This window comes from Rhinatrema bivittatum, chromosome 1 (assembly GCF_901001135.1).
Source record: "Rhinatrema bivittatum chromosome 1, aRhiBiv1.1, whole genome shotgun sequence".
In the NCBI taxonomy this organism is placed as follows: Eukaryota; Metazoa; Chordata; class Amphibia; order Gymnophiona; family Rhinatrematidae; genus Rhinatrema; species Rhinatrema bivittatum.
In genome coordinates, this window is record NC_042615.1 from 347,028,540 (window position 1) to 347,050,227 (window position 21,688).

Below are 21,688 nucleotides of genomic sequence, written 5' to 3' on the forward strand. Positions count from 1 at the left end.
AGAAAATGTGGCAGAAAGATAGAGAAATAGTCCCAATTGTATTGGCCACCACTGGCCTGATTAAAAATTACTTCTCTAAGCGTATACCTTGATATGTTGCCTGTGCATATTATATCCTATAAGCTCCAGAAGGAAAATGTCTGTGGCACAGTGCAAGTCCTAGGATGACCGCTAGCAGTCAATTTGAGAGACTCAGATTTCAGCCAACACACCTGGACTTATGAGCGAGGTTCATTCCTGTCAAAGAACGTGGAGGGAGAAACATTACCTCATCAGAGACTCTCTGGAAGGTATGTGCGGAAATGTTCACAAACTAGAATGTGTACAAAGTAGAATTTTTTTCAGTTGTGGAGAAATTTGAAAAAAATATGAATACTTCCACAATTATTTTTCAATAACATTTATTGGAAATTGTATTTTTTTTTTTTTTTTTTGCAGAATTGGGTAAATGCACTCATTTTGCGGCATCTGTACAATTTTTTTTTTTAGAAATTGTATTTCTTTTAAACCTTGCATAATGGGTCATTTTCACCATTTTTTTGCATTTTGGACCTGCTTCACGAAAGCTTTTCTCCCATTCTCGTCTGTGAGCAAAAAAGATGAAAGGTGAATTTTAAAAGCCTGACGCATGCACTAATTAGGGGATGCCCGAATCTGTTGCGCTTGTGCGCGCTGAACGGATTTTAAAAGCCGCCGGGATAAGTGGCATATCTCCCGGAGCGCACACATCTCGAAGAAAGGGGCAGGGTAGGCGGGGACTGGGCAGAGCATGGGCATTTCGGGGCGTAAATCTGAAGTGGGTGTATAAATATTTAGGTGATCTGGCATGCACCGAGGCCCCCTGCCTTGTAATTTTACTTCTGTTACGGATGATGTGTACCTTAAAAAAAGAAAGAAAAATAGGCAGACCTGCGGGGTTTTAAGGGTCGGCGGAGAGTGAAGGCTATTAAACTAGGTGGGTTTGGAGGACCTCTCTTAACCAGGCACACTGGGGGCAGACTGGTAAAACTGGGAATGCCATTGGCGTACGCCCCTTTTAAAATCCACCGATTTACGTGGTAGCAGCGGGATTTGCCTGCAAATGTGCACGCTCACTTAAAATGTGGCGCAGATGTGCACGCAGCCAAGCTATTTTATAACTCGCGTGCATATACACACGCAAGTTATAAAACAGCCGCATCTCTGACACACGTGCGCTGACACACGTGCGCATACGTGCACCCGCATGGTTGGAAAGTCACCTTCTTGGGGGGGGGGGGTGTCATCCTTCAAAACGCCCTAACGCACGCGATAACTACCGCATCACGATTTGAAAATGTCAATTAGGGAAAGGGGAGGAGTTTGGGTGGGGTTTAGGAAGATTAGGGGCCTGTAGTGTTGCGGGCAATAATGTATCGCACATTATCGCCCGCATTAGCGCCGGAAATAGCTACAGCTATTTCATTGGCACTACGGGGGTGACAGTGTGCAACATGGCCGCAACTGCGGCAGGCAAAAACGCACCACCGAAATCCGTCCACCTGCCCACTATCGCCCTATCCCTTTTTTTTTTTTTTTTTGCGGCTTATCATTCTGCTATATTTATAGTGGAATGATGAATCCAGGGGTTAGTGACTTGGATGCTGTTTGTGTAAAAATATTTGCATTGAAATCTTTTTTTTTTTTGCAGACTTTGGAGAACATTCATGAAATGTTCACAAAATTACATTTTCCTTTGTGCATATCCTTTCTACAGCAGGAGTCTGGCTCCAAGCATCCTCCTTCTGCCTGCTACTGTAGCTTGCTGGTAAAGCAGTGGAAAAATTGTGCTACCTAGCTTCTGAGCACATCCATCTACTGCCCATCAGCAGGGTGGTTTCTCGTATCAACTTGTTCTCTGCTCTGCTGACAGAAGCAGAACAGCCATCTCTGGGATGTTGAGGAGTATGATATACACTTACATTTTTTAAAGTTGGTATCCAGTCAGGAAAGCATTCACCTCTGAATGGATGTTACTGCTGTGTGCCTTTATTTAATGGGCAAAAAAAATGGTTCTTGAAGTTATTAAATTACTTGGACTTCTTTTTAATCAAATACTAGCATGCTTGTAAATTGATGGAAATAGACACAAGTAAAACCTTTTTAAGCAACATGTATATCTATGTACTAGGTTGTAGCAAACCTGGGGGTGCCAAGATGCACTTTGCAAAAGCAGCATGTGACGAAATGCTAAATAAAGTATGCAATTTCATTTACAAAATTTTGGGAGTATTATTTGCCATTTTCTTGCATGCAATATAAAATTGTTGAGAAGCACAAAGTAAAACCTATGCAAAATAGGAGGAATATGCAATGCAGTGTATTACCTATGTTACCAAGCTAAAGTTTGCACTAAACGTTTGCAAAACTGCATTTATTTTTTGCAAAACTTAACTACACCTAGGGGAGGTGTGGTTACATTTTTCTGTGACAAAGTTGGTAATTTTATGCAGATTTTATTGCAAAAAAAAAAAGTTCTACAAAAGTAATTTAAATATTATTTTAATGGGCTGGTAACGGGCACATTTTTTCCCATGTTATCGGTCCATTCCTGCGGAGCTCTTCTCAGCTTAGTACATCAACCCCTTTGTATGTTAAAAAAAGGCCTTTCTTCACTATGCCATGTTCTGACAATGACAAAAACATGTAAGCAAGGAACAGTTTCATGCTCAGTTTTGATATTAAACCTATTTTCTCCTTAATGCTAGTATTTCAGAGATGAATGGGGTATGTGTTCATGCGTGTGTGTGCATGTGTGTGTGTGTGTGTGTGTTTTTGTGGTGGAGAAGGTCATATAATAATAACCCCCAGGATGACCAGCAAACTCTTAGCTGTAGAGTTTGAGAGACAGCCAGGGTCTGCTACAAAACAATGAAGTAGGAGTCAATAGTGGCAGCTTTAGCACAAACTGCCTGTTATCACTGTGTGTTAATATCTGTGTGTATGTGCCTGGTGTGCCTGCATGCAGGCCTTTCTTAATTCATTTCGGCTGTCATAAATAAAAACATGAGCGGAATAACTCTGTAAAATTATTTACCATATCACTTTAAATTGTTGCTGCCTCAGGGCTAAGCTCTGAACGCTAAAGTTTATGATGTATAATGCCTTTTGCTAGTGTGGCCCCAATTTGGACAAACCTGCCATTAACACCAGCATAGCAGTTATTTTACTGGGGGTGACAGATTGTGAGGTAGGGAGAGTAATTCAGACTATTATCCAGGTGAAGGCATGAAAGCTCAGTGATATATGAAGACCACTTAAATTCATTGTATCTTGTACATCACATCTTTGATAGATTATAGCTGCGGCATTAAAATGGAAATGGTTTCTCTGAGGCCTGACAGAGGCTGGGGTGACCTATGACCTCCCTCTGAGGAATGTGGCTGACCGAATTATCAGTTAAGAGAAAAATCTACAGGGAATAGACTCACACTGATGGAGAATCCGCCATGCATATATATACACTCTGTGTGTGTGTGTGTGTGTATATATATATATATATATATTTTTTTTTTTTTTACTTTTGCCTTTATTGAAAGGTACAATCTTCCAACCTCTCTCTCTCCTTTTCCCAGTCCCTCTGCCTCCTCCTCCCCCTGCCCCTGTCCCCCAGGTATTCCCAAACTCCGCAGCTCAGATTTCATACCAGCAAGCCCCCATATGGATTGAAAAATTGTTATTAGAGATGGTAGGTCTCCTGCACACTACCTAGCGATTTAATTTGGCAAACATTTAATTTTATGAAGCGGGAAATGACAGTGGCACGCTCCCTTGTGTTAGGGAGCAGCTGGCTCTTTAGCTCCTCACCGTCGCAAGTCCCTGGCGTCTTCTTTGTAATCATGTGCTCCCTTCCCCTTTGCTTAACAAGTTATTTCAATCTCTAAACGAATGCTGAACAAGAGAAAGACAACATGCAAATCGGGATCCCAGCCGCCATTCACATAGATATATATATTAAAAAAAAAAAAAAAAGGTTCCCCTGGAATTCCCTCAGCCCTGCCCACTGCCCCCTCTCTCTGCATCTGCCAGGAAAAAAACAGAGCCCTTGTTCTTATCAGATTGTTTTCACCAATGACCTGACACCACTATCTATAATTAATTACATCATTTACATTAGACTATTGACTAAACAAATACATAAATCATAGGCAGAGTCAATAGATGCAGACATATTTAATCATGTTCTAAATAATGATTACTGCTCCCATAATGCAATAATTATTTTCAGCAGCTGACTTGAATTAATCTTCTGTCAAAGCGCCATCTGAAAAAAAAAAAAAAAAAAAAAGGGAAAAAGAGAGAGTAGGTGAAGATGAAGAAGATGAAGATGGGGAGAAGCAGTCGAGTGTCTTCTCACCCCCCCCCCCCCCGGGTGCAGCCTGTCTCTTCCTGGCTTCGTCTTTCTTTATCCTTTCTTCCGCTGCTGAATCTTTCTTCTCTCTTCCACTCTCTCTCTCTCTTCCTCCCTCTGTCCTACTCCCTTACTTTTATTAGCTCTGGTGCACCTCTCCCTTTCTTTTATTGCGCCTCTCTCGCCGCTTCTCCCTTTTCATTTTCTTCTCTCCTTGTCCCCTCGCCTCCCTGCTTTCTGCTTCTTGGCCTGGAACAAGGGCCAACTAGTCGACATCCTCTGTGACTGCACGGGACGCACGTGCGTTCAAGCCGCCACAGAATAAGCCGGTTTCGTTATGTGGCTGAGCCTACGCGTGTACAGCATGAGGCCCATGTATGCTCATACGTCTAATACACAACCCCTTTCTCTCCTCTCCAGAATGCACCTTTTTATGCAGTCAAGTGTGTGCGCGCATTATGGAAGTATGCACATGCGTTTGGCCAACGTATCCACCCAAACTCTGTTTTGTACTCGCATATCAGGTGACTAAGTTGGTGACAATGCCCCGCCTTCTATTCATTTCATTATTTATGACCACATCAATGCTGTATTACTGGGAACATGCTGAAAACATTTGCCAAAACGTGTCTGACTTCTGTTTCCTGCATTTCACTTTTCGGTCTCTCCATCTTGATTAGATCCAGCCTGGTCTCGTAAGCAGTTGTACTGTGCCAATGTAGAGGGCGCTACTTGCTTACAGTCTACGGAAGCAATGCTTGGAAGCAGAGAGTTCAAAATCAGAGCTGAGCAGTACTGATGTGTGAGTATGCTCAAGGCAACTACATTTTAGATACTAAAAACTGGGACAGCCTTTTGACAGAATAATCTGAAGGTGGGTGAAAATTATAAAATTACAAGCCGGGAACCTGCAATAAACTACAGAAGTGACTTTTGGCTTGTTTTTTTTAATTGGCTAACCACTTGCTCTCTCAAACTGTGGTCAATGGGAAGTTATCCCCCAGCCCCGGGGGATAACTCAAGGCTCAAGGCTCATTCCCTCCGTTTTGATGGAACCGCAAGCCAGAGGATCACTGCTTCATGACTCCAGAAGGAGTCATGAAGCAGAAGGAGCAGAAGGAGCAGAAGGAGCAGGGGAGGAGGAAGGAGCAGGGGAGCAGGGGAGCAGGGGAGGAGATATGATCCCCTGACCCAATCATTCCATGCAGTCCTTATCCCCCATCCCTCCTGATTCTCTCATTATCCCTTCCTTTCTCCTGATCCTTCCACTGATTCTTCTCCTTTCTCTCTCTCCCCCCTCCTCCAGGTTCTTCTCCTGCTTTATATTCTGCTGTCTATGAAGTCTTATGCCCCTTCCTATGTGATATGATCCCCCCCCCTCCTCTTCCCCATGATGGTCCAGGCTCCTTCTCTTAAACTACAACCCCCCATGCAGCCTGCTGGTAGTTGGAAGAAGGGAAGCCTGATGGTTTGGCCATAGGTGGGCTGAGATGGCTGTAGGTGATGGTGAAAAAGGAATTTCAAGAAAACTGGGACTACTGATCACCTTATGGATGTCCCATGCTGTCCAGTCTTTCCTGCTTCTAGTCTAAATAGTTTAGTATTTTCCTCTTCAGTTTAGCATCAGAATAAAGAGGCAACACAGTCTCCAAGGTCGATCTTACTGTCCCAGTCCTCTCCATTCACCATACTGTTAGCCATGGGGGGGAGGGGGAGGAGGGCAAGCCTTCGGGGCCTTAGGTGACGATAGGTGGGGATCAATACAGAGTCTCTCCAGTCCCACTCAACCTTTCTCATAAGAGTACTAACTTCAGTAAATCTCAGCAGACCTGGTTCTCCCATTCAGAAAAAAGCAGGCAAAGCACTTGAAGTGGTGTTCAAAATAAAAGTTTGCTCTAACTCATCAAAGATAAAATAGAAAAAAGTACCAAAATACAAAAACAAAAATCTCTTAATACAGATGGAATGGACTCCAAGTGCCTTGAACTCTCTCTCTTACACAAATTCTGAGTTGAGGTCCCTTTCTACTGACAGGAAAATAGGAAAAATCTCTTCTCCAAAAAGTAGGTAGGAAGGTGGTGGCAAAAAGACTTTCTTCCCATCCAAAAACAAAGAAAAACGTCTCCAAAACAGCTCTTATCCCTGGGCTTCTACAGTCCCCACTTTAACCGAAAGCAGGGCAAAGTTGCAGCCTATCCCAATCCCCTCAAGCAGGGGGCAACAGCCTTCTTGAACTGGGAGCAAGTCAAAATCAAAACCGATTTTCTCAAAATGCCCAAACTCTCTTCTCGTCACACAGAACAGTCTCTCTTTCAGGTCTGTGAAAGCCCTGACAAGCGGGGGCAAAGTCCTATGCCCTCTGGAACAGGCTATGGGGGTCTGATTTTGGGGAGCCACCAACACAACTCCACTCCTTCCAAATCGAAAAGTTACAACCTGCTACACAATGCACATGCTCAACCCAGGTTTTTATAGAGTTGAGCTGACCAAGCCAGCACCCAAGGTGGGAAAAAATCTTAGGGCTGGCCCAAAAATGCCAAAACATCTCTCCAAAGATGGAAAAGGGAAGAATTAGCGATAACAGAATGAAGTACCCCTTACATTAGCAGCACAGATTGGGTTTTAGCTGTGGCAATAATCTGGTGCAGGGAGGCTCTCCATGTGTCATGTGTGGTGTGCGGCTGTGGAATAATGAGTGCTAAATCAAAAATTTCAACCCTCGTTGCTGGCTATTTAGATTATTACACATCGTTGTGGTTAGGCATGAGAAAGGTGGGTGCTAGAGGACATAAGTGGAGTATTTTGTATGTTCTACCCAAGATATTGGAGCACCAAGGAAGAAAATGAAAAAAAAAAAAAGCCTGTCTTGGATAAGGAGAGATTGTGCAGATAGTCACTGTTATATTCGGTGGCTCACAAGAGGGCCCCATGAGTCACCTCACTCCTGTGCATTATATAGGCCCCATGGCAAGAAACACTGAGCAGCACCCTTCGATTATGTCAGGCTAACTAGCCTACTTAAGCAAAGGCCTCACAGTACTACCTCGTCTCAGCAATGGATCTCCTGCCTTAGCAGTACATGTTGCTTTTGAGTTCCTGGTTCCTGTGCTCCTGATTCCTTGTCCTGCCTTGCCTTGTCCAGCTTTGCCTCATCCAACCTTGCCTCTCAAGCCTTGGCTTGTCCAACCTTCCTTGTCGAGCCTTGCCTTGTATTGCCCATCTCATCCAGTGTTTTCTGTATGTCTTTACTCACCATTGGCCTGACTTCCAGATCTGACCTCTTGCCTGGACCTGATCATCCTTGTCTGCAGCCTGCCCTGACCTTGGCCTGCCTCCAACTCTGTTAGTCTTTTGCCCACCCTGACCCTGGTGTGCCTTTCGATTTACTCTAGCCACTGCCATAGGGACCCGCCTAAGACCTGCCGGCCGCCAGAACCCAAAGGCTCAATCTGCAGGGGAGGTGGCTGGTATAGGTGATGCTTCAGTTTGCCCCGTTACAGGGCGCATTTGCCAGCTGCAGCAGAAAGGGCTCACACCCATGCTATCCTTCACAGATTGCTGAGGCCTGAGCACAGTGGACTTGCCTCACACCTCTGCCATGCTGGGCTAGTGCATCAGCTTCAGCAGCAGTAAGATCAACTGAATACCATGGCTGGGTACCTCCAAGGTATGACTGCACGGACTGCTCCGCTTCTGCTCCATCACTTGTGATACAACCTACTACTCCCATCCTTCACTTGCCTCTGCCACTGAGGTACAATGGGAGCCAGTGAAATATAGAGACATACTAAATCAATGTTGGATGCAGTTTGACTTACAAGCACCTTTGTTCCCCACTAATCGAGACAAGATGACTTATATTCTATCACATGGGCCTCGCCTCTCTGAGAAAGTGATGACCCGGTCCTGGGATACTTGAACTGCTTCATGCAAAAGTTCCGGTAGATGTTCGATGAGCCTGGACACACGGCTTTCAAGGCCTCCAAACTCCTGTAGATCAGAAAAGGTTCTCGGTCTGTGGGGGAGTACGCAGTGCCCTTCCACAGCCTGGACTCTGAACTTCAGTGGGGCAGTGACAGTCTGACTACCATATTCAGGCAAGGGCTCTCTGAGTGCATAAAGAACGAGTTGGCTGCCAGGGATTTGCTAGAGACAATGGAGGGCATAATCAATGTAGCAATTTGGATAGACCTATGGTTCCAAGAATAGGCCTGGGAAAGGGGCTCAGCCCACCATCTTATCAATCTTGTTTCGAATTTCCAGCATCCAGTGACTTCACATTCATCTTCAGAGCCTGGACCGACACCAGTAGAGGCCATGCAGGTTGATCATTTTAAACCATCCTCAGATGAGAAGCAAAGGTGTCACAATCTCAACCTGTGCTTGTATTATGTCACATCTGGGCACTTTACAAGCTTCTGCCCAAATAAGCCAGGAAACTCAAGAACCTAGACCTGGTGGGAAAGGCCACCCTAGGTCATCCTTCCACCTCTTCACAACTTCTAGTACCAGTATGTTTCTCTCCTGGGGACATTCTCATTGATGCTCTTGCCTTCTTGGATACAGATGCTGGAGACAACTTTATCTATGAGGCTTTGGTCCATCACTACTGGATATTTACATTTGCTTTGGATATTCTGCTCTCAGTCTCATCTGTATACAGAGACCCTTTGTCTGTACATGTTACGAGAGCCACCCTACCCCTCACCAATGATACAGGGATTCTGCATGGTGGGCAAATCAGTCTTTATGTGTTTCCCAAAGCGGTCAATGCAGTCATCTTGGGACTACTGTGGTTCATGCTACATCAGCCCTACATCAAGTGTGTCACATTACGGATCACCAAACGGAGCTTTAGCTGTCATGAGCAACGCCTTCCCATAGTTTCACCTGTGATTCCTTTAGCTTGGACTGTTATCTCACAGCTTTTGGGTTTGCCACCATAATACACAGTTTGTAGATGTGTTCAGCAAACAGAAGATGGAGGTCCTGCTGCCCCATCACTCTTACAACTGTGCCATTGACTTGGTCCTGACAAGTTTCACCCAGAGACAGGGTATATCCACTCTGTGCCCCTGAAACAGAGGTTATGACCAACTATATTAAAGAGAATTTGGACAAAGGCTTCATTTGCCCCTCCTTATCACCTGATGGGACTAGATTATTTTTTGTAGGGAAGAAGGATGGGTTGTTACATCCCATTATTGACTATTGAGGTCTTAACTCCATTATCAAGAAGAACTGCTATCCTTGTCCCTTGATCTCTGAGCTCATTGATCATTTTTGGGACATGCAGATATTTACCAAGTTGGACCTTTGTGGAGGAGGGGCATACAACCTAATCAAGATCTGAGAAGGTGATAAATGGAAGACCACCTTTAACACTCAGGATGGACACTATGAATACCTAGCGATGTCCTTTTGGTTGGGTAACACCCCTGCAGTCTTCCAATTTATGGTCAACTAGATCTTCTGGGATTTTCTCATCTCCCATGTGGTAGTTTACATGGATGATATCTTAGTCTTCTCTAAGTCTTTATCAAAGAATCGATGTCATGTAAAACATGTCCTCCATAGTCTCCATGAGCACCACCTCTACACCAAGTTAGAAAGTGTATCTTTGAACAGGAAGAGTTTCTCTTCTTGGGATATATTATCTCCTGACAAGGTCTACATATAGATCCAGACAAACTAAAGGCCATGCTGGAGTGCCTCCGGCCTGTGGGCCTCAAGGCACTGCAGTGCTTCCTGGGGTTTGCAAATTACTATAAGCAATTTTTCATGATGACTCCTCCTTGGCGGATCCACTCACAGCTTTAACCAAGAAGGGCATGGACATTATAAACTGTACCACAGATGCTATCCAAGCTTCTGAACATCTCAAAGAGGAGTCACCTTTGATCCGTGTCTACATCACTCAGACCCGTCCAAGATATTCATTCTGAAGGTAGATGCGTCTACCCTCGAGGTAGGCACTGTCCTCCTGCAGCATAATCATAATGGTGCTCTTGTGACCTGCTCCTATGTTTTGAAAAAATTCTCTCCAGCAGAGAATAACTGTACCATTGGTAATCATAAACTGCTAGCGGTCAAGCTAGCCTTAGAAGAATGGTGACACCTGTTGGAAGGAGCTAAGCACCCAGTAAGCATTTATATGGATCACAAAAACCTAGAATACCTAGCACAAGCACAGAGGCTGAACCCCTGGCATGCCCAATGGTTGCTGTTTTTTAATCTGATTGACTTCGAATTCCAGTACTGTTCTGTGGAGAAGAACCAATGAGCCAATGCCCTCTCACACTCCTTTCATGCTCAGGAGTCTCCATGATGAAGGCTGTAATTGCTGCTGTATTCACAGTCTCTCCTAGGAAGACTGTGGTTCCCCAGCATCTACATCAAACGATTGCTCAGTGGGTTCATGACTCCCACCTAGCGGGTCACCCAGGTATCACCTAAACCTTGAAATTAATCTTCCGACACTATTGGTGGCTCGAGATGAAGATTGATGTAAAGCATCATGTGGAGTCCTGTACCACGTGTGCCTGACCCACTTGGTCACTGACTTCATCATTGATCTTCTCCTCTCTGGTGGCAACACCATCATATCGGTAGAAGTGGACAGATTTTCTAAGATGGTGCATTTCATGTCCCTTCCATGCTTCCCATCAGTGCCAGAACTGGCTAAACATTTTTCTCCAGCATATCTTCCATCTGCATGGGCTCCCTCTTCACATTATCCTAGACCAGGGCGTACAGTTCAAGGTCTGCTTCTGAATAGGCTTGTGCAGGACGTTTGGAATTACACTAAATTTCACTTCAGTTTATCACCTCTAGAGCAATGGATAAACCAAGCGCTAGATAACTGGGCCTCCCTTCTCCCATGGGGCCGAATTCTGCCATAATAACCACGCAAACAGTTCCACTGGCTCATCGCTCTTGTATATAGTATTCGGATATCATCCCTGTACACCAAGCCCTGTTCCGATTTCAGTCACTTGCCCAGCAGCTAATCTGATGTGGCAGGAATTTTGGCAGAAGACACTGCCTTCTAGAGCAAGCAGCTGAGAGGTTTTAAAAACATGCAGACAAGAAACATTGCCCAGCCCCTCAACTTCACCTGAGAAGCCTGGTTTGGCTCAGCACTAAAAACCTACGGTTGAAAATGCCCTCATTGAAATTTTCTCTCCAAATCATGGGTCCATTCCCCATTGAAAAACAACTCAGTCCTGTAGCCTACAAACTCAAATTAACTCCATCTCTGTGCATCCATGATGTCTTCCATGTATCTCTGTTAAAACCTGCAATTCTCTCTTGGTTGGGCCGACTGCCTCTACAAGTCACTGAAGTCTTCAGTTCAAAGTCCAGAAGATCTTGGATTCCTGGAGGGTCCAAAATCAATTATTGTATCTAATCTAATGGAAAAACTATGGACCGAAGGAGAATTCTTGGGAGCCAGCCTCCAACTTCTAACCCCCTCAGCAAGTACACGAGTTCCACCGGATATTCCCCAGGAAACCCAAGCCCAGAAGACTGGGGAGAGGGCTTTGGAGGGAGGATACTGTTACATTCGGTGCCTCACGCAAGGGCCCTGTGAGCCGCCTCACTCACCCCCGATGTGGCCAGCACACAACCTCCTGCTTTGAATGCCGCCCAGTGTGGCCTGAGATGCCGCCAGCTGCTGCTCCTACCACTGTCCCTTAGGTGGGTGCATATGCACACATCATATAGGTCCCGCGACAGGAAATACTGAGTGGCATCCTCTGATGAAGTCAGGCTGACTAGCCTTCTTAAGCAAAGGCCTCGCAGTATCACCTCACCTCAGCAACAGGTCTCTTACCTTAGCAATGTGTGAGTTCCTGGTTCCAGCATTCCTAATTCTTCATCCTGCCTTGCCTCACATGTCTTGCCTTGCTAAGCCTTGCCTCATCCAACCTCCCTTGTCCAGCCTTGCCTTGCATTTCCCATCTTGTCCAATGTCTTCTGTTTGTCCTTGTTCACCCTTGGTCTGACTTCCAGATCTGATCTCTTGGCTGGCCCTAACCATGATTGCATGCCACCTGGTCCTGACCATGATTGCCTGCTGCCTGGACCTGATCTCTTGCTGGATCAGACTACTTTGTTTGCTGCCTGCCCCGATCTTGGCCTGCTCCTGACTCCATTAGTATGCTGCCTGCCCTGACTCTGGTTTGCCTTTGGACTCTTGCTCTTGCCACCACCCTAGGGACCCGCCTAAGACCAGCCGGCTGCCAGAACCCAAGGGCTCAACCTGTGAGGGAGGTGGCTGGAATAGGTTAAGCTCCAGTCTATCCCACTACAGGGTGCGTTTGTCAGCTGTTGGCATAGGCCTCGTAGGTTCACCTAAGAGGCTGCATCAACTATGCCACAGCAGAAAGGGCTCACACCCAAACCATCCTTCATAGACACACTTTATGGCTGGCAGCTAGGATGTATCCTTAGAAGTGTGGACAGAATAACTGGGCAACTGGATGGGCCAGATGATATTTTACTGCCTTCATTTACTACTATAACTCCCCTGTCACTGGGGTCACCTTCAGAAACTGCTGTACATCAAAAAGATGCCCTCCTCTGGGGAGAGTGCACTGGAGTTAACTCCAGCGTGACCCCAGCATTCAGTGTCAGTTGAAGAACAAAGAAAAAAGATGCTTTGGGAGGATTTCTGAGCCCTGGGCTCCAGGCATGGGCATGATCCTGGGCTAAGGGCCAGGCATGAGGATCTGGTCTCCAGACTGGGCCGCGGCGTTGGCCAGCTGTGGCCTTGCTCAAGGTCCAGGCATTGGATCTGGCCTCCAGGTCAGGCCCTGGCATCAGGACTGGGTTTGGACCTAGACCTTGGCATTGGGACCCAGCCTCCAGGCTGGGCAGTAGTGTTGGGCTTGGGCTTAGGCTCTGGCCTAGGCCGAGGCATCAGCCTTGCTTAGGATGAAATCATGGTCACGGCAAACTACTGCAGCCTCAGCCTACGGAAGTCCGGAGCTTTGGACTGGACCTAGGATTCACCAGCACCAACAGACCTGGCAAGTGGGGTTGGGGAGATCCTGGCCCTGACATTTTTCCGGGTGGGAGGGATGGGTAGTGAGGAAGGGAGGCCTAGGAATGCTCTGGTTTCTTTTTGTTTTTTGTTTGATTCATTTTTTTTACATGAATGAAACAAATCAAACATTGCATGATCAAAAACTCATGGGAAAAAGACCTTCTATAAACAAATTGAAAAACAAAAACTAATTATCTATCCCTGCACACCTCTACTATCATCTTCATGAACTTCCTGTGGAAGAACTCTAAATCTCCAGTTCTTTCTAGTGACCCTGGGCAGGATTACACTATGTTACTATTTTCAAGAATTTTATTTCAAAATGTATTTATTTCAAAATTCTTCTATACCGTCGTTAAGTTAGGTAACCATCACAACGGTTTACATGGAGGCACGATAAAGTAAAATATGATTGGTATAGATTTACAAGTTAACCATGTGCCATCAAAGTACGGTAACATTTTCGTAATAATAAACTATGTGTATAAATTAAACCTATATGTATTTTAAGAAATATTGATTTGAATTTTAATGTAATGATATATTTTAAGGTTAAAAACAATTTATTTGCTTGGTGCGACCTTTTCACTCAGCTGTATTTCTCCTTCTCTTTGTCTATACAAAAAGCTTGTTTATAGAGCCATGTTTTCAAGAATAATATAATACAAACACTATTCCTAAATTCACACATTGATGAAGGTTTTAAAACCTTAATTCTCCTAGCCTACATATATCTAGAAATATCTGGATAAATTCTATTACAATTTAGAAAAGTTTGATATTTCTTCGAAAAAGATAAATAAAGCACAATCTGTCAGATTCTAATGTAAAAGTAACAAGAAAGGTAGCTTTTTGTGTTACAACTTGCAAAGGAGACAAGATTACCTGAAATATCAGAATTCAAATCTCTTTCCCTAGGTGTGCTCATGGCTATTTGTGAAGTGTCTATTTCTTTATTTTGACATTGGAAATTTCACTCCATCTCTCAGGGAGATAATAAGACTAAATAAAACCGGTAACAGCTATTTGTTTGGAATCTGCAGCAGTTCCCTAAGATAATTTTAAAAGATCTCCATACCAGTTTGGTTTGGAATTTTAGGAAAGTTAATCACGGACAGATTTTTGGTTTTCAAAATATTTTCTATGTTTTTAAATTTTGGTTTAGTGACACATTAGCCTTCACCAGCTCACCAGATGAATCCTTCTGGGTTAAACCTATTTTTTCACAGACTATAGTTTTTTTTCAGAACGTTCATTTATCTCACTTCTATTTAGTTATACCTTGTTTTCTTATTCTCTTCATGGCAGTTTGCTAGTATTCATTCAAACTAGAACAGCTTCCTTTAAGGCCAATCACACTATATTCCTTAGATACAAGCACCCACCTCTCTCTGACCAAAACTTTCTAACCTTGTCCCCTCCCTAAACCCTCTCATAATCCCACTGCCCATACCTAACTCTCATGCCTCCTTTTGTTTACCAAATCTACCCATCTCATCCCCCACCAAGATGTAGCCCATACCAGAGCAAACCACAAATACTCTCCCACCGTCATCAATTCCCATAATCATGGACAATGGCAAACACTTATCACACCGCACTGCACACTCAATCCGTGCAGGCAGAGGAATTCTTAGAAATCTCTCCACTATCAAGCGTGCGGATTAGGATACTGCTCTTGAATACCAGATCAACCTACTATATGATCTACTTATGGATGACCTTGCTGACGTCCTATGCCTTATAAAGCAAAAGTGGATATCACAACCTTAGACAGATATTCAAACTAGTCATAAATGTTTAAATACAAACTATTCGATTTAAATTCCAGGAGTTCATCAAGTGATCAGAAATCCAGTTTCTTTATCAGTGTTTCATCTTTTATTAGTAATACAAACAAAATTGTTTTACTCTGATATTTTCACTGTGTCATGTCCATACTTCAAACACAGTGGTACCCTGACATGGCCATGTTTTGCCTGTCAGATTCTTTGGGAGGGACACAACTGTTAATTACTAGGGGTGTGCATTCGTATTGAACATAAATGTAAAACGCTACTTTTTTTTTTTTTTTAACTTAAAAAAGTGATGAGACATAAACAATCGGATTTCCAACTTATTCAACATAGCTATGTTGAATAAGTTGGAAATCGCGATTGTTGATCCAAAATAAAAATTTAAACCCCTCACCTTCCTTAATCCCCCCCACCCAAAGACTTACCACAACTCCCTGGTGATCCAGCGAGGAGTGAGGACGCCATTTCTGAAATCCTTTGCGAGGAGCACGTGACGTCGGCGCCACGTCGGAGTGACGCGGCGTCACGTGATTCCCTGCGGGTTCGCGCCGGAATGCTCGTTCGGCCCAAAAGGAACTTTTGGCCAGCTTGGGGGGGTCAGGAGGCCCCCCCAAGCTGGCCAAAAGTTCCTTTTGGGCCGAACGAGGGTGCCGGAGGGAACTCGCGGGGAATCACGTGACGCCGCAGTCACTCCGACGTGGCGCCGACGTCACGTGATTCCCCGCGGGGTCGCTTCCGGGATCCTGGTTCGGCCCAAAAGGAACTTTTGGCCAGCTTGGGGGTGTCAGGAGGCCCCCCCAAGCTAGCCAAAAGTTCCTTTTGGGCCGAACGAGGGTGCCGGAGGGAACTCGCGGGGAATCACGTGACGCCGCGTCACTCCGACGTGGTGCCGACGTCACGTGATTCCCCGCGGGGTCGCTTCCGGGATCCTCGTTCGGCCCAAAAGGAACTTTTGGCCAGCTTGGGGGTGTCAGGAGGCCCCCCCAAGCTGGCCAAAAGTTCCTTTTGGGCCGAACGGGGATCCCGGAAGCGACCCCGCGGGGAATCACGTGACGCCGCGTCACTCCGACGTGACGCCGACGTCACGTGCTCCTTGCAAAGTTGGTCAGAAATGGCGTCCTGACCCCGCTGGACCACCAGGGAGTTGTGGTAAGTCTTGGGGGGGGGGGGGGGGATTAAGGAGGGTGAGGGGTTTAAATTTTTATTTGCACATATGGACATATACTCAACTCATTGAATTCTGTTTATGTCCATATTGACCGCAAATGGGACCCCCTTTGGACATATGGACATATGAACTTAAACTTTTGCTCTGCACATCCCTATTAATTACAAAAGGTAAATATTCAGAATCAACATAGAGATTACTTCATAAACATGTACAGTGAAAGACATTTTGATTAAAAGTAATAAACATAACTAAAAGCACCCTATAACAAGTTTAAATAAAAAGAAACAAACACGTCCCTGAGACAACTGAGTAAGCTTACTTCACAGTGATAAATAGATGACAGCATTAGGGGGGACAAATTAAAAACTTTCAAAATCGGCGGGAAAAAAAATAATGTGATCCAGAGGATACACTCCAAAGAAAGGTATTAGATTACATGAATACTGACCATTCTATGTCTCTATTAAGACCAAGTGGATGTAAGATTGTAACCTAAAAATCCATCTTTGCTCTTTTTGTAATAAGGCCCAGTTTCTGTCACCTCCTCTAGGTCTGGGTAAAACTGAGCCAACAGCAAAAAATCGAAGGTCTGCAATCCAGTGGGTAGTATCGTACCAATGTGTAGTAAGGGGTGCATTGTCATTGTGTCTCCGTATATTACTACAGTACTCATAGATGTTTTCCCCACATAAAGCAAATTACAGGGGCATTTAATAATGTAACTATCCAAGCAGAATAATCAGATGACAAATGTAATTTATAGGGAAACTTAAGGGAAGGATGTTCGAAAGTGATGAGTGTCAAAGACAAATCATATGCTAAACAACCTCCACAAGGTTGGCGACCCATGGGTACTTGAGGTAAGGTCCCAGTTATGTTAAAATCAGAAGACATTAAAATGTCTCTCAAGTTACAACCATGATACAAGGCAAAGCATCGTAAATCTTTGATACAGTTTAAAGGAGCAAGAATAGACCAATGAAAATGAATAAACTTACAAATGTGACCTGCTTGAGTTGAATATGGGAGAACACATGTTAAACCTGGTGACACTTCTTTGGGACAATGGAGAAAAAGTAAATCCCTGTTGACAGAGAGGGCTCATTTGTAAGCATGCCTTATTACACAATGGGGATAACCGCCTTCCAAAAATTGTTTAGACAAATGCTCAGTCTGATCAATGAAATTGTGACAAGAAGAACATGTATGCCAAAGGCAAAAAAATTGTCCTATCGGTATACTATTATGGAGAGATTGTGGGTGATGACTACTATATGAAGGAAGGTTATTCCTATCTGGACTTTTTTGTAGATGGAAGTAATACATTTATTTCCACTAATGATGACTAGAAAGGAAATTTGAGAGGCATTGACAGTGTGTGTGAATTTAAGGTTAGGCTCTTGAGTGTTTAACCAATCAATTAACAAAAGCAATTGAATCTCTGTGCCCCGCCAAATGAAAAAAATGTCATTGATGAACCTCTACCAGGTAACAACCAAATGCCAAAAAGAAGGAGAAACAAAAGTGAATTTGAATTCTGCAGGCAATATTGGGGGCCATGGTGGACCCCATTGCCTTATAGAAAAATGGGTACAGGACACTGATTCTCTTCCAGTTTAACTAAATCTGCCTCAAGGCTATATCTTTGCCCATTTCCTGTGTAGAAACAAGAGGTGGAAGGGCAGCCTTAATTTCTAGGTCCTCACTAGGGTCTGTGAAACCTACCCACTTAGGAACAGAAAGGAATCAAATCCATCTTCCTCAAAGCCAACACTCACCCCAAACTGGGGATACTTTTAATATGCCACCCATCATCAAGCTCTATGAAAGTCCTTATTACCTCCTTCACCTAATATCATCGATCACCCTGAAGCACCTCAAGACCCTAGTCACATCAACAAACTATACCTGAACCTCCCTCATGAAGTTTTTACCTCCCTGGAAACTTTTGGCCTTTCCAATAGCTAGTCAAAGAACCAACCCATGCAGAAGCCAGACCTTCGACTTGATACCAGCCCCCCTCACAACTACTATTTCAGGGTTCACCAGTAACATTACTTAGAATGCTTTAATTGGTTCAGAATACCACAGCCACAATTTTTTGTGGGGAAAAGAAATAATCACGTTTCACCATGTCTGGAGCAACTACATTGGCTTCCGATAAATTGTAGGAATAAATTTAAGATCCTTTGCCTGGTCTTTAAAACTTTGGCTAGAAGGCAACCAAAATATCTAGCTGATCTCCTCTTGTCTTATGTTTCAGAAAGACTCCTTGCGGTGGAATTCTTTATCATGGGATCTTTGTAAGGAATCCAATTATTGTAAATTCAGGGAAGTTATTAAGACACAGTTGTTTCAAGCAGACCCAGATTTAGGCATAGGCAACAGAGGCAACAGCTTAGGGTGTCAAATTTTGAAGGCGCCAAGACAAAGAGAAGCTAGTGTCTGCTTTTTTCAGGGCCTATTAGGAAAACAGAACATGTTAGCTTGCTATAAGTCTCTACACTGAAACTAAAAATTAGCAGAATATGTCAACTTCAGTCGCACATGCAGAGCACAGAGAGACCCTCACCAAATACAGAATAAAGACACCATAAAGCATAAACAGAAACATGTAGACAAAAAATGAACTGGAAACCGCAAGAAACCAGACTATGCAATGCAACAATAGAAAAATAAACAACGAGGTGGAATCGGTAAAAAATGGACTTTATTGAATCTTGCCAGACTCTGGCCGAGTTTCGCTCAGCGAGCTGCCTCAGGGGCAAAACTTTTGTGTATTGTAAATACCTTTGGAGCCACTTGAATTGGCTCAGATTAGCACAGACTTCACATATATCACATATATCGCTCAAACAAGCGACGAGTACGTGAGTGCCGTTTCTGCTAATGTTAGTTTGCTGATTAATGATTCTTGGATCACGATATATGTGAAGTCTGTGCTAATCTGAGCCAATTCAAGTGGCTCCAAAGGTACTTACAATACATAAAAGTTTTGCCCCTGAGGCAACTCGCTGAGTGAAACTCGGCCAGAGTCGGGCAAGATTCAATAAAGTCCATTTTTTACCGATTCCACCTCGTTGTTTGTTTGCTGCTAGCCACCTTGGATCGGTTACCGGTTTGTTTTCTTGGACAATAGAAAAATAGAAATAATATTCCTCAAAACAATAAAATCAACGAATATAAAATATCAGTCATAATAGTAAAAACGTACTACATAAAATATTTCAAAACAGCTGATGAATAGAACAGCCAATAATTAAAAACTCATATAAAAATTATAAAATTTCTCAAACATAAATGATATTTAAAAATAGCAGATTCAAATAACATCAAATAATTAAAATGAACAAAATTTTAAAAAATTCCTGTTTTCCATACCTGAGAATTTTTGATTTTCAGTCTCCTTGAAATTGTCATGGATTAGTCCAGTGGTCAAGGAAGGTGAAATTCACACACATACACATGTTCATGCTCTCTAATATACATAGTCTTTTTCACTCATTCACACAGATGCTCCCTCACACACACATGCAGATGCTCCCACACATGTTCTTTCACACACACACATGCTTTCACATGCTTTCACACGCATGCACACAGATGCTCTCATACACAGATGCTCACATGTGCTCTTTCACTTATACTAATGTTCACACACACACACGCAGTAACAACTCATGATTTTCTCACACACCATTACACAGGCTCTCTCACAAACTCTCTATCTCACTCACAGGTGCTGTCAATCAGGATATCCCTTTTTTTTTGCTGTTGGCAGATGAGCTCAGCAGGCAGCTAGGGATTCATTTTCTTCTGCTGCTGGCAGCTGCTGACCTCGCTCATCTTCAGCAACCATAGAGTTGGGGTCTACTGGTGGCCCATGGGGCCTCTTTTCTTCTTCAATCACTTGTGGGTTGAGCTCCACCACTAACTCATAAGGCCTGCTTCATCGGGCTTTCACAGGCATGCACATACACAAACACCAATAGACACAGGCTCTCCCACACACAGAAAGGCACTCCCACAGACACACACAGGTTCTCACATAGAAATACACACATACATAGACATACAAGCACACACACTCAGGCTCTCACACATGCACACAAGGCCTCCTCTTCACTTTGGGCCCTGGTGGGATGAGCTCCACCATAGCCCCGCAGGCCTCCTCTTCACTTTGAGCCATGGTAGGATGAGTTCCACCATAGCCTTGTGGGCCTCCTCTTCATTTCGGGCTGTATAGGGATGAACTCCATCACCTCCCTGCGGGCCTCTTCTTCACTTTTGGCCATGGTAAGATAAGCTCCACCACAGTCCCCCGGCTTTCCTACACGGGAAGGAAAAGCTGACAAAAAGCACTTATTGGGTCCTGCTGGTGGTGCGTTAATTGTCTCCTTTTTTTTGCTGCCAGCAGGTTGGGCTCCACTGGTGGCACATTAAATTTCTCCTTTTTCTGCTGCTGGTGGATTGGGCTCCATTGGTGGCGTGTGAAATTTCGCTTCCTGTTTCTACCACTGGTGTGTTGGGCTCCTCTGATGGCACATTGGACCAATGTGCCATCAGAGGAGCCCAACACACACATTGGACCAATGTGCCACATTGGACGTCGGGCAGCGACCATCGCTGCCCGACGTCTTCACTCCACCCTCTTTACCTCTGTGGCGACTCCCTCCGGGGTTGAAGGACGGCTGGCTGCTGCAGCGTCTCCCTGCCGACTTCCTCCAGCGTCCCCAGACCGGCTCGATGCTGGAAATCCGCCATGTTGCCTGAAGCCTAGGGCGCGTGCGTGCGCGCTCCGATTGAAGTACCAGCAAGGGCGCGAACCTCAGGGGCGTCCCCCTGAGATGATGTCATCCGCTTCCGATATTTAAAGGTCTCTGTTATCGCTAACAAACTGAGTTAGCAAGGAAAGGAATGGAATGGAATGGAATAGGATTCCTCCAAGCTACTCTGCCTCCTCGGACTTACCAGAGGTACCCGCTCCTCGGAGGCCTCGCTCTCTCTTTGCCTTTCAGGTTTACAGACAGGAACCGGTACTCGCTCCTCGAAGGCCCTCGTTCCTGACTCTCTGCTGATTCTCTTCTGCCTGGAAGCTATCGCTACCTACATCATTGTGATTTGCCATTGCTCTCTCAGAGCTTTCCCTGGAACCAGGTACTCGCTCCTCGAGGGCCTACCCTTTCCAGCTGCTGAGCCTCTCCGAGACCATTATTGTGAGTGTTGTCATCTAAGTTCTGTTCATGAACTCTGCATACCCTGCCTACTCACTATCTACAGTTTTTCAACAGCCCAGCCAT